Source organism: Eutrigla gurnardus (genome assembly GCF_963514095.1).
Source record: "Eutrigla gurnardus genome assembly, chromosome: 7".
In the NCBI taxonomy this organism is placed as follows: Eukaryota; Metazoa; Chordata; class Actinopteri; order Perciformes; family Triglidae; genus Eutrigla; species Eutrigla gurnardus.
In genome coordinates, this window is record NC_139921.1 from 27,211,438 (window position 1) to 27,226,654 (window position 15,217).

The window sequence follows — 15,217 nt, forward strand, 5'->3', positions numbered from 1 at the left end:
TGTGCTGGCGTGTGCTTACAAATGTAAGCACACAGAAATACAAGCCTTGATCTCCTGGCTGCAGATTCTTCACTGTGAATGTCCCACTCTCAGCGTCAGGCTTGGTGGTAGAAAATCTCTCATTTTTGAAGTCTGGTACAAAGACCGGATCAGTGTTTGGTCTAGTAAACACTACTAGCTTCATTGTTTCTCCCGGCAGCTGTCTGTACCAGTACATCTCAGAATAGAAGACACCCTTGGTGTGGCTGCAGTCTATTGTAGCACTGTCGCTGTTGTTTTTCCACAGTATGTCAGTGTGCTTACAAATGTAAGCACACGCCATACCAGAGGATGTATGTGCACATTGTGAAGTTTCAAAAATGAAAATAAAGTGCAGTAGCCTACATGGAAGAGAGTAACCATGTTAAAAAAAAATTGATACGCTCTTTCACTACTCACAGAGACCTTTTTCTTGGGGGAGATGGCCACAGTGCCACAATTCCCATCTTGAAGTGAAAGTGGTTGTCAAAGAAACACTGCTAGAGATGTCTTTTCAGTGTTTAATTAAACAATACAATTTACACAAGACAATTAGGCCTACAGTAAGAAAGAGAGAGAGGGAGATGCAGAGACAGGCAGACATAGGAAAGAAAGAGAGCAGGGATCAGTTAAGGTATTATAATCTTTAGCTGAACAAAGAAATAATAGCTTATTTTAACTTACATATGCTGAGAGACAAAAGGCTCCATGGACCTTGGTGCTGAGGGAGACAGAAAGCAGAGGTGAGGTCAGATATGCTAGATTGATCTGATACTGTCTCTTCTAGAATTAAAAAAATATATTACTGTAAGTAAACTCACAATGAAAAAACAAAAACAAATGGAAACTCCACATCAGGGAAAGGATCATCTTCACTCCAATATGCCCTTTGGGGAGAAAAAGAGAGGCCAGGTGGGTCAAGATAACAGTGAGAATGAGACTGTTTCAAAAGAAATACATTGACAGTATTGGTGTCTTTAAAATAATGCAATAATTGATAGTTGCATTTATTACAGTCACTCTGTAAAACTAATAGGCTTTATGACCATCCCAGTGCATGTCAGCAAGAACACAACAACATGACAACATTATACAGTATAGTAAACTTACAAATGTGATGAATGCCTGTGAAGTCCACACCAATGAAAGACACATCCCTGGAACATGTCAGGGAGACAGGGCAGCCTCAAAGAGAAAGAGTTGGACAGACAAAAAAGTGAGTCATACACACCAATTGCATTATAACAGGACTGATGACTAAAATAAAGAAATAGTTAGACAACAGTCTGATATACATACTGGTTAAGAAAATGTTGAATGGCCCTCCGATAATCCTCAAGAACGAATACAAGGCAATGAAATTGGAAGATTATGAACTGGAGCAACTGAAAGCAGCAAGGGCACTCTGAGAGAGGAGGAGAGGAGTGAGCAGAGAGCAAAGCAATAAACAGATTACTCTGTCAAAAAGTGTAATTAAATCCACAAATGTAACACAAATGTATTTATTTAACATAAATCTCACCTTACAAAAGCAGTCTCCTCAGTAATTCACTGTTGTCTGCAACTCTGTCAATGACTGTGTCAGTATCAAGGGACACAAGGACATCCTTTTCTGTGGCCATCAACATGAAGGCTTCCAGTTTGCTGGCAGACAGGCAACTCCTCAGTCTGTTTTTGATGTAGCGGAGGGTTGAAAATGACCGCTCACAGGCTACCTGAGTTATTGACAGGGTCAGCAAAAACTTGTATGCCAACCCAAGTAGGGGGTATGCGTGAGTCAGCATGTTAAATCTGAGAAGGATTTTGTAGCAGCACACAGGTTTTGCTTGTTATGTCCACCTCTTCTTGATCATCTGATCTGATCTCTTCAACTGCTCTAGTTGAGTAGTCATCCAAGGGTGATTGTACCAGCCTGTCCCATTGCTGTGCCAAGTTTTTCAGTTCAATTTGTAGATTGGCAACAGTTGCCCTGCTGTCATACACAACTAGGCATTTGCTGAGTTCCGCAAGTGCAGATTCGGGGAGAGCACTGGTGTGGATGAGGTGGACGTTTTTAGGATGTAGGAGGGATAAATCTGAGTACAGCGTGCCATGGGTGAGGAATCTTTTGTGAAGGGCCTCGGCAGCTGTATCAAGAATCTGGTGGTGAACATTGACCTCATAGGCTTTTTCTGAATCACTGAGGCTTTCATCCTGGGCCATCTCTCCTGGCAAGACTTTCTTCTTCCTCACCCTTTTCTGAGGCAGAGCAGCCTCCACTTCCAAATCCAGTTCTTCCTGCTCCTCTAACTTTTCATTTGCCCAATGGACAAAACAGTCAGCTGCATCTTTGACAGCAGAGAAATCTCTTGTTATCTTTTTCAGTGAATCTTGTGTTGTGGTCACCATTCTGTGTGCTGAGAGGATGTCCAATCCTTCGGTCTGTAGGTATTTTGATAGCGGTGAGGTGAGCTCAAAAATGCGGAGGAATAACTGAGCTGTTAGCACAGTTTCATATCGGAGTAAACAGTCTCGGTATCCTCTGGCTTTGTTTCGTGCATTTGATGCAAGTGTCTTCAGATTCATTATGGCAGAGAGTGTGGACACCACTTCAACAAAAAGGCCGCCATCAGGTCTGCCATAGTTTCCGAAAACCTTCCTCAAGGCATCATGTTTGGCCCACCATCTCGTCTCTCCAATCGGTGAAATGCGTTTGTGCCTCTTGCCCTGGCTCTCGGTCTCCCACACATTCACTCTTGTGTATGATTCCCTGATGAAAACAGCAATGTCGTTCAGCAGGCCAAAAAGTGATCCACTTTCAATGACACAATGGGTGGTATCAGACAACACAAGGTTCAGGACATGTGCATAGCACCACACATGCTGATGGGTGGGGTTTTTGGATGCCATTAATGCAGAGAAACCTCTGTACTGACCCTGCATATTAGAGGCTCCATCTGTGGAGTTGCTGATGCACTGGCCTATGTCCAATTTCAGATGCTCAAGGACTTCAGTTAACAGAGTCACAAACGACTGTCCGGTAGTTGTGCTGCATGGTACGACTGCAACCAGCCTTTCATGTACTGCATCAGTGACGTACCTCAGAATTACTGAACACTGGTCTTTTCCACTAATGTCTTGGGTTGTGTCAAGTTGCACGGAAAAAAATCCTGCTTTCTTAATTTCTGCAGAGATGTTCTCTTTAATTAAATGCTTGATAGCATCAATTACAGCATTTACAGTTGTCTTTGACAGGAGGGTTACCAGCGAACCTCTGCCTTGTGTGCCTGAAGCATGGCTCTGCTTGCTTTTTTCAATTACACTGCTGAGGTGCTCTTTTAAGCACACATCATATTTCCCCAACAATATAATTAGCTCTAAGAAATTGCCATGGTCAAGACTGTCAACGTCCAAGGTGTACGCAGCTTCATTGTGCTCGTGCCTGTAGCTCAAGCCTCTCTTTCCTATGACTTTGACAACCTCCACTACACGTTCCAACACCTGACGTCTCTTCTTAACCTGCTCACGGTGTCCTGTCAGCTGTCTTCCCTCAAGAAGGTGACCAATGCTTGCTCTGGAGCAGTTTAAAAAATATGCCTCAGCACACTGTCTATGTGTCATGCCTCTCTCATGCTCCTCTACTCTTTGGTGCACATGCCTCCAGTCTGTCATGGCTCTAATGAAAGCACTTGGATCATTGGGCTTGCTAAAAGCAAGGCAAACAAAACAAAATAAAGCATGACGTTGATCACAATAAGTCAGCCATTTCCATGCCATGCCGTCTGTTCTAACAAAGAGCCTCTGGACGACAGGGTTTGTGGACTCCTGTTGAGGATGAAACTTAAAAAAATCATCCCTCTGTGTGGAAGAAGGGCGACTAAAATAGTCTACAACTGTCTCCTCCACTCCCATTTCAACAGCATGGCTTGACTAAACACAGAGAAAGAGAGAGAGGCAGAGATGTTAGTGTCACTAGTGTTTCTTCTCTGTTTACCAATGATTAATCATCCATTTCAGCAAAGAAATGTTTCACTAATATTATGTGATAATAATAGGCCTAATTGTAACCTGCAAACTATAACTTTATGGCAAGCTAAAATAAATAACACTGTAAGTTGGACACCAAATCTACTCAAAGCATTATTTGACAACAAAGGCTATAAAGGCAGTATACATAAACACACACACACACACACACACACACACACACACACACACACACACACACACACACACACACACACACACACACACACACACACGTTTTAAGACTGACTAAATAAAATTAATATATTATATATTATTATATATGTATATAATTTCCTAGGTTGACCATTTGCATATAAGCCTACAAATTCCCCAGATACTGTTTAGTGTACACATCCAATAACATTTTCATTGTTGATGCCACGTTGATTCTCCTAACATTTCAGTGGCCTCTCTGACCTCAATCTGTCCCTGCTGCTGCTGGGTCACGTCTCTCTCGTCATCATCATCCTCCTCCTCTCCCTCCTTCTCCTCCTCCGCTACCTCTCCGTCAACCACCTGTGCACTTGCCCAAGGCGCCGGGTCCGGGACTGCTGGACTCGACCCGACGACAACCGCCGAGCTTGTGGTAGCAAACATGTCGGTAATTTTCGCACATTTTGCTTCGTCCTCTTTTAGTATTTTTATTTTTTTTTCCCCTCAGCTTTTCTGCTCCCCCCTTTCGTTTTTGTTTTTTTCCGTCCATCTCGAAACCCACCACACTCCCTCCACCTCCGGTCAGGACAAATGATCAAGAGGGAGGGGAGGGGCGGGCCAACGAGAGCTGAGAGATTTCATTGGACTAGCCCAATGTCCTTCAAGAAAATCAACCAATGGGCCACGTTTCATGCCTCAGATACCGTTGCGGTCGATTAAAAACTATATACTTTTTTTTTTTTTTTTTTTTTTAATTATGACAGTCCTGGGCCGGCCCAAATATGTGCATCGGCCCACCGGGCATTGCCCGGTATGCCAGATGGCCAGTCCAGCCCTGGATGTACTCAATAGCTGAACAAAAACCCCAGTGCACCGTTAACATAACTGTCACAATTATGTCATGTACTGTAGGGGGACCTCAAGGACCACAGATACACCCAGATCCACTTTGATGCACCACGCGAGGATCTCTAGACAGCATTTAACAGGATCAGAAAATCTCACACTGTAGACACACTCCCACCTGCAACTCTTTATATATCTGTAACTACACTGACAGAAACATATGAGACTGACTTCCAGAACGTGGATGCTGTAAAACATGGACTCCTCAGCTTTTTGTTATCTCTGCTGTGGATGAAAGGTGAATAAAGAACTCAGTGATTTACAGTATTTAGTGATTATTTCAGTGAGGGCAGCAGATGGTGACAATGCTTTTAAAGTGGTCTACTTTAAACAGTTTTACTGTTAACCAATATGTTGTACACACAGGTCTTTTTGATGGGAATGATGTCACCCAGACTGACATACTGTGGAAAAACCACAGCGACAGTGCTACAATAGACTGCAGCCACACCAAGGGTGGCGGCTATTTCCAGATGTACTGGTACAGACAGCTGCCGGGAGAAACAATGAAGCTAGTAGTGTTTATTGCAAACACTGATCCGGTCTTTGAACAAGACTTCAAAAATGAGAGATTTTCTACCACCAAGCCTAACGCTGAGAGTGGGACATTCACAGTGAAGAATCTGCAGCCAGGAGATCAAGGCTTGTATTTCTGTGCCGTCAGTCAACACAGTGATGCAGATGTACTCAATAGCTGAACAAAAACCCCAGTGCACCGTTGGCACATCTACTAGTGAGTCCATTTACCTGCTGAACTGTAGGGGGAGCTCAAACACAATCACTGAACATCATACAACACAGAGACACTCCCAGCCTTCATATCTGTCTAACGTCACACCTCCCATCACACAGACAGTCAGGTCATTTTGCTCAGAACACAATAATGATCACAGCTGGTCTGATCAGACTCTCTGCAGCTCTGCTCTGGATTGTAGGTACTGTACATTATCATGCTGATCAATGGGAGGAGACATTTACACTTGTATGAAATTTGAAATAAATTTATTAAGGATGTGATTTTGACCATTCAGTCTGCATGACGAAGAGGAGTAACTGGTGGTTCCATAACATGACGTGTGATTTTCCTTTTTCCACCCCTACAGGTCTAATTAATGGGGGTGATGTCACCCAGACCCCTCTGGTGTGGAGGGACCAGGGTCAGTCTGCCACAATAAACTGCAGTCACACTAAGGACATTTCATATCGACAGATGTACTGGTACAGACAGCTACCAGAGGAGCTAATGAAGCAAATAGTGTTCACAACAACGGGCAACAACAATCATGATTTTGGAGAATTCAGCAAAGATAAATTTGCAGCCACCAAGCCTAACACTGAGAGTGGGACATTCACAGTAAAGAATCTGCAGCCAGGAGATCAAGGCTTGTATTTCTGTGCCGTCAGTCAACACAGTGATACAGAAGCACTTTGCAGCTGAACAAAAACCCCAGTGCACCGTTAACATAACTGTCACAATTATCTCATGTACTGTAGGGGGACCTCAAGGACCACAGATACACCCAGATCCACTTTGATGCACCACGTGGATCTCTAGACAGCATTTAACAGGATCAGAAAATCTGACACTGTAGACACACTCCCACCTGCAACTCTTTATATATCTGTAACTACACTGACAGAAACATATGAGACTGACTTCCAGAACATGGATGCTGTAAAACATGGACTCCTCAGCTTTTTGTTATCTCTGCTGTGGATGAAAGGTGAATAAAGAACTCAGTGATTTACAGTATTTAGTGATTATTTCAGTGAGGGCAGCAGATGGTGACAATGCTTTTAAAGTGGTCTGCTTTAAACAGTTTTACTGTTAACCAATATGTTATACACACAGGTCTTGTTGATGGGAATGATGTCACCCAGACTGACATACTGTGGAAAAACAACAGCGACAGTGCAACAATAGACTGCAGCCACACCAAGGGGGTCGACTATTCTCAGATGTACTGGTACAGACAGCTGCCGGGAGAAACAATGAAGCTAGTGGTGTTTATTGCAAACACTGATCCGGTCTTTGAACCAGACTTCAAAAATGAGAGATTTTCTACCACCAAGCCTGACTTCAAGAGTGGGACATTCACAGTGAAGAATCTGCAGCCAGGAGACCAAGGCTTGTATTTCTGTGCTGTCAGTGAACACAGTGATGCAGATGTACTCAATAGCTGAACAAAAACCCCAGTGCACCGTTGGCACATCTACTAGTGAGTCCATTTACCTGCTGAACTGTAGGGGGAGCTCAAACACAATCACTGAACATCATACAACACAGAGACACGCCCAGCCGTAACCCTTCATATCTGGTGTAACGTAAATTTAGCTAGGAACACAATAATGATCACAGCTGGTCGAATCAAAAACTTGTAATATACTTGCCATTATCAGACTTGATGCTGAATTTAATTTTACTGCCAGGCCAGTACTGAAATATCTTCCATATATTCTGTTTTAAAGATCATCACAAAATATAATCACATCATTAAATCAGTCTCCTTCAGACTTGTTGATTAACTCATTGCAGTAATGAACTGTAGGCGGAGCTTCAGCACCTCTAATCACCTTTACTTGGACTGACAGTTTGAATGCAGTAACACTCTCACGTAAAAACCTCTTCACGTCTCTGTAACTGCAGGACACACTAACAGGACATGAATACGATCTTCACCAAACAAGACCTCCTCATAATTGCAGTCGTTTTGTTGTGGACTACAGGTAATATACAATAAAATCAACTGTTAGCAATTGTAACTATTAGAGGCTATAATTATAACACATTGATGCTTTGTTTAAAATGTTATCAGCGCAATTCAAAAAGAGTGAAAGTTTATAATTGGTAAACTATTGTACACACAGGTCTTGTTGATGGGAATGATGTCACCCAGACTGACATACTGTGGAAAAACAACAGCGACAGTGCAACAATAGACTGCAGCCAAACCAAGGGTGGCGGCTATCTCCAGATGTACTGGTACAGACAGCTGCCGGGAGAAACAATGAAGCTAGTAGTGTTCACAACAATGGGCAACAACAATCATGATTTTGGAGAATTCAGCAGCACAGATAAATTTGCAGCCACCAAGCCTAACGCTGAGAGTGGGACATTCACAGTGAAGAATCTGCAGCCAGGAGATCAAGGCTTGTATTTCTGTGCCGTCAGTCAACACAGTGATGCAGATGTACTCAATAGCTGAACAAAAACCCCAGTGCACCGTTAACATAACTGTCACAATGATGTCATGTACTGTAGGGGGACCTCAAGGACCACAGATACACCCAGATCCACTTTGATGCACCACGTGGATCTCTAGACAGCATTTAACAGGATCAGAAAATCTCACACTGTAGAAACACTCCCACCTGCAACTCTTTATATATCTGTAACTACACTGACAGAAACATATGAGACTGACTTCCAGAACATGGATGCTGTAAAACATGGACTCCTCAGCTTTTTGTTATCTCTGCTGTGGATGAAAGGTGAATAAAGAACTCAGTGATTTACAGTATTTAGTGATTATTTCAGTGAGGGCAGCAGATGGTGACAATGCTTTTAAAGTGGTCTGCTTTAAACAGTTTTACTGTTAACCAATATGTTATACACACAGGTCTTGTTGATGGGAAAGATGTCACCCAGACTGACATACTGTGGAAAAACAACAGCGACAGTGCAACAATAGACTGCAGCCACACCAAGGGTGTCGGCTATCCCCAGATGTACTGGTACAGACAGCTGCCGGGAGAAACAATGAAGCTAGTAGTGTTTATTGCAAACACTGATCCGGTCTTTGAACAAGACTTCAAAAATGAGAGATTTTCTACCACCAAGCCTGACTTCAAGAGTGGGACATTCACAGTGAAGAATCTGCAGCCAGGAGATCAAGGCTTGTATTTCTGTGCCGTCAGTCAACACAGTGATGCAGATGTACTCAATAGCTGAACAAAAACCCCAGTGCACCGTTGGCACATCTACTAGTGAGTCCATTTACCTGCTGAACTGTAGGGGGAGCTCAAACACAATCACTGAACATCATACAACACAGAGACACTCCCAGCCGTAACCCTTCATATCTGTCTAACGTCACACCTCCCATCACACAGACAGTCAGGTCATTTTGCTCAGAACACAATAATGATCACAGCTGGTCTGATCAGACTCTCTGCAGCTCTGCTCTGGATTGTAGGTACTGTACATTATCATGCTGATCAATGGGAGGAGACATTTACACTTGTATGAAATTTGAAATAAATGTATTAAGGATTTGATTTTGACCATTCAGTCTGCATGACGAAGAGGAGTAACTGGTGGTTCCGTAACATGACGTGTGATTTTCCTTTTTCCACCCCTACAGGTCTAATTAATGGGGGTGATGTCACCCAGACCCCTCTGGTGTGGAGGGACCAGGGTCAGTCTGCCACAATAAACTGCAGTCACACTAAGGACGCTGCATATCGACAGATGTACTGGTACAGACAGCTACCAGAGGAGCTAATGAAGCAAATAGTGTTCACAACAACGGGCAACAACAATCATGATTTTGGAGATTTCAGCAAAGATAAATTTGCAGCCACCAAGCCTAACACTGAGAGTGGGACATTCACAGTGAAGAATCTGCAGCCAGGAGATCAAGGCTTGTATTTCTGTGCCGTCAGTGAACACAGTGATACAGAAGCACTTTGCAGCTGAACAAAAACCCCAGTGCACCGTTAACATAACTGTCACAATGATGTCATGTACTGTAGGGGGACCTCAAGGACCACAGATACACCCAGATCCACTTTGATGCACCACGTGGATCTCTAGACAGCATTTAACAGGATCAGAAAATCTCACACTGTAGAAACACTCCCACCTGCAACTCTTTATATATCTGTAACTACACTGACAGAAACATATGAGACTGACTTCCAGAACATGGATGCTGTAAAACATGGACTCCTCAGCTTTTTGTTATCTCTGCTGTGGATGAAAGGTGAATAAAGAACTCAGTGATTTACAGTATTTAGTGATTATTTCAGTGAGGGCAGCAGATGGTGACAATGCTTTTAAAGTGGTCTCCTTTAAACAGTTTTACTGTTAACCAATATGTTATACACACAGGTCTTGTTGATGGGAATGATGTCACCCAGACTGACATACTGTGGAAAAACAACAGCGACAGTGGAACAATAGACTGCAGCCACACCAAGGGTGGCGGCTATCTCCAGATGTACTGGTACAGACAGCTGCCGGGAGAAACAATGAAGCTAATAGTGTTTATTGCAAACACTGATCCGGTCTTTGAACAAGACTTCAAAAATGAGAGATTTTCTACCACCAAGCCTAACGCTGAGAGTGGGACATTCACAGTGAAGAATCTGCAGCCAGGAGATCAAGGCTTGTATTTCTGTGCCGTCAGTGAACACAGTGATACAGATGTACTCAATAGCTGAACAAAAACCCCAGTGCACCGTTGGCACATCTACTAGTGAGTCCATTTACCTGCTGAACTGTAGGGGGAGCTCAAACACAATCACTGAACATCATACAACACAGAGACACTCCCAGCCGTAACCCTTCATATCTGGTGTAACGTAAATTTAGCTAGGAACACAATAATGATCACAGCTGGTCGAATCAAAAACTTGTGATATACTTGCCATTATCAGACTTGATGCTGAATTTAATTTTACTGCCAGGCCAGTACTGAAATATCTTCCATATATTCTGTTTTAAAGATCATCACAAAATATAATCACATCATTAAATCACTCTTCCTCTGACTTGTTGATTAACTCATTGCAGTAATGAACTGTAGGCGGAGCTTCAGCACCTCTAATCACCTTTACTTGGACTGACAGTTTGAATGCAGTAACACTCTCACCTAAAAACCTCTTCACGTCTCTGTAACTGCAGGACACACTAACAGAACATGAATACCATCTTCACCAAACAAGACCTCCTCATATTGGCAGTCGTTTTGTTGTGGACTACAGGTAATATACAATAAAATCAACTGTTAGCAAATGTAACTATTAGACGCTATAATTATAACACATTGATGCTTTGTTTAAAATGTTATCAGTGCAATTCAAAAAGAGTGAAAGTTTATAATTGGTAAACTATTGTACACACAGGTCTTGTTGATGGGAAAGATGTCACCCAGACTGACATACTGTGGAAAAACAACAGCGACAGTGCAACAATAGACTGCAGCCACACCAAGGGTAGCAGCTATTACCAGATGTACTGGTACAGACAGCTGCCGGGAGAAACAATGAAACGAATAGTGTTCACAACAATGGGCAACAACAATCATGATTTTGGAGAATTCAGCAGCACAGATAAATTTGCAGCCACCAAGCCTGACGCTGAGAGTGGGACATTCACAGTGAAGAATCTGCAGCCAGGAGATCAAGGCTTGTATTTCTGTGCCGTCAGTGAACACAGTGATGCAGATGTACTCAATAGCTGAACAAAAACCCCAGTGCACCGTTGGCACATCTACTAGTGAGTCCATTTACCTGCTGAACTGTAGGGGGAGCTCAAACACAATCACTGAACCTCATACAACACAGAGACACTCCCAGCCTTCATATCTGTCTAACGTCACACCTCCCATCACACAGACAGTCAGGTCATTTAGCTCAGAACACAATAATGATCACAGCTGGTCTGATCAGACTCTCTGCAGCTCTGCTCTGGATTGTAGGTACTGTACATTATCATGCTGATCAATGGGAGGAGACATTTACACTTGTATGAAATTTGAAATAAATGTATTAAGGATTTGATTTTGACCATTCAGTCTGCATGACGAAGAGGAGTAACTGGTGGTTCCGTAACATGACGTGTGATTTTCCTTTTTCCACCCCTACAGGTCTTATTAATGGGGGTGATGTCACCCAGACCCCTCTGGTGTGGAGGGACCAGGGTCAGTCTGCCACAATAAACTGCAGTCACACTAAGGACGCTACATATCGACAGATGTACTGGTACAGACAGCTACCAGAGGAGCTAATGAAGCAAATAGTTTTCACAACAATGGGCACCAACAATCATGATTTTGGAGAATTCAGCAAAGATAAATTTGCAGCCACCAAGCCTAACGCTGAGAGTGGGACATTCACAGTGAAGAATCTGCAGCCAGGAGATCAAGGCTTGTATTTCTGTGCCGTCAGTCAACACAGTGATGCAGATGTACTCAATAGCTGAACAAAAACCCCAGTGCACCGTTGGCACATCTACTAGTGAGTCCATTTACCTGCTGAACTGTAGGGGGAGCTCAAACACAATCACTGAACATCATCCAACACAGAGACACGCCCAGCCGTAACCCTTCATATCTGGTGTAACGTAAATTTAGCTAGGAACACAATAATGATCACAGCTGGTCGAATCAAAAACTTGTGATATACTTGCCATTATCAGACTTGATGCTGAATTTAATTTTACTGCCAGGCCAGTACTGAAATATCTTCCATATATTCTGTTTTAAAGATCATCACAAAATATAATCACATCATTAAATCACTCTTCCTCTGGCTTATTCATTAATTCATTGCAGTAATGAACTGTAGGCGGAGCTTCAGCACCTCTAATCACCTTTACTTGGACTGACAGTTTGAATGCAGTAACACTCTCACCTAAAAACCTCTTCACGTCTCTGTAACTGCAGGACACACTAACAGGACATGAATACGATCTTCACCAAACAAGACCTCCTCATATTGGCAGTCGTTTTGTTGTGGACTACAGGTAATATACAATAAAATCAACTGTTAGAAATTGTAACTATTAGACGCTATAATTATAATACATTGATGCTTTGTTTAAAATGTTATCAGTGCAATTCAAAAAGAGTGAAAGTTTATAATTGGTAAACTATTGTACACACAGGTCTTGTTGATGGGAATGATGTCACCCAGACTGACATACTGTGGAAAAACAACAGCGACAGTGCAACAATAGACTGCAGCCACACCAAGGGTAGCAGCTATTACCAGATGTACTGGTACAGACAGCTGCCGGGAGAAACAATGAAGCTAGTAGTGTTTACTAGACTATACTCTAAACCGGACTTTGAACCAGACTTCAAAAATGAGAGATTTTCTACCACCAAGCCTAACGCTGAGAGTGGGACATTCACAGTGAAGAATCTGCAGCCAGGAGACCAAGGCTTGTATTTCTGTGCCGTCAGTCAACACAGTGATGCAGATGTACTCAATAGCTGAACAAAAACCCCAGTGCACCGTTAACATAACTGTCACAATTATGTCATGTACTGTAGGGGGACCTCAAGGACCACAGATACACCCAGATCCACTTTGATGCACCACGTGGATTAGGCTTGGGCGGTAATAAGGTAATACGGTATACCACGGGTCTTAAAAATAGCAATGGTATCAGTTTCAATACCGTCATTAAAAAATGCAACGCACTTATATAGGAGAGAGAGAGAGAGAGAGAGAGAGAGAGAGAGAGAGAGAGGATGGCGAGTCACGCACCGAGTGACCTGGTCTCAAAGAAGAACACGACTTCTGCAGTTTGGCAGGATTTCGGGTTCCGACCAAATGAGAAGTAGAGCTTAGTTCGGGCTCAGAAAATCAAGCCCGACCCTACCCGAGCCCGTGCGCGTTGTGTCTGAACCCGGACCGACCCGACACATTAACAGTAATTAAGAGCCCGAGCCCGATTTCAACCCGACAATTATTTTTCATGCATGAGGCTGTTGTATGTGCATATCCGTGGGAAGTGGGGGTGCGGCTGCACCGCTACTCAGTCACAAAAATATACAAATGATTTTATAGGCTACGTTAGTGCCGCGATTAGGATATGACTGGACGTATGTTTTCGCCTTCTCCCACTTGAAAAGATCCCGTACCTCGGACTTTCCTGATGACTTGCTCAAAGTTAATTGTCCCGTTTTTAATTTATCCTTTATGTCTCCAAGTTCCATGTTGCACTTTAGCGTAACTCCTTTATTCTTTGATTTAGCTGCACAGAGCGGAACCGTTATGAATGATGCGTGCGCACTATGTGTAGCGTCTTTTTTTTTTACTTTGTGTAACTTTGTACACATTTCTTACGTAGACCTACTCTGCTAAACATATAACCAATAATATTTAATGTTTATGCCTAGCCTTCTCCTCAGATTAGGGGAGAAGTCTAGGCATAAATGCAATGATAGAAAAAAAAAAGAACGAACGAACACAAACGCTTGTTTAAAGGCCCAGCCCGACCCTAACCCGAGGGTAGAGGTGGGAAATGTCGGCCCGACACGGCCCCTAGTTCCGGCCGGGTTCGGATCGGGCTCGGGCAGAGAAGCTTAACTCTAATGAGTTTGGTGACGTCGTCTGAGCCTTACGTCATCATTTTTAATAAGTCACGGTAATGCCGTACACCGGGGTAAAATAGGGAGGAGGTTTGACGGTATAAAATTTGGATACCGCCCAACTCTAACGAGGATCTCTAGACAGCATTTAACAGGATCAGAAAATCTGACACTGTAGAAACACTCCCACCTGCAACTCTTTATATATCTGTAACTACACTGACAGAAACATATGAGACTGACTTCCAGAACATGGATGCTGTAAAACATGGACTCCTCAGCTTTTTGTTATCTCTGCTGTGGATGAAAGGTGAATAAAGAACTCAGTGATTTACAGTATTTAGTGATTATTTCAGTGAGGGCAGCAGATGGTGACAATGCATTTAAAGTGGTCTGCTTTAAACAGTTTTACTGTTAACCAATATGTTATACACACAGGTCTTGTTGATGGGAATGATGTCACCCAGACTGACATACTGTGGAAAAACAACAGCGACAGTGCAACAATAGACTGCAGCCACACCAAGGGGGTCAGCTATCCCCAGATGTACTGGTACAGACAGCTGCCGGGAGAAACAATGAAGCTAGTAGTGTTTATTGCAAACACTGATCCTGTCTTTGAACAAGACTTCAAAAATGAGAGATTTTCTACCACCAAGCCTGACTTCAAGAGTGGGACATTCACAGTGAAGAATCTGCAGCCAGGAGATCAAGGCTTGTATTTCTGTGCCGTCAGTCAACACAGTGATGCAGATGTACTCAATAGCTGAACAAAAACCCCAGTGCACCGTTGGCACATCTACTAG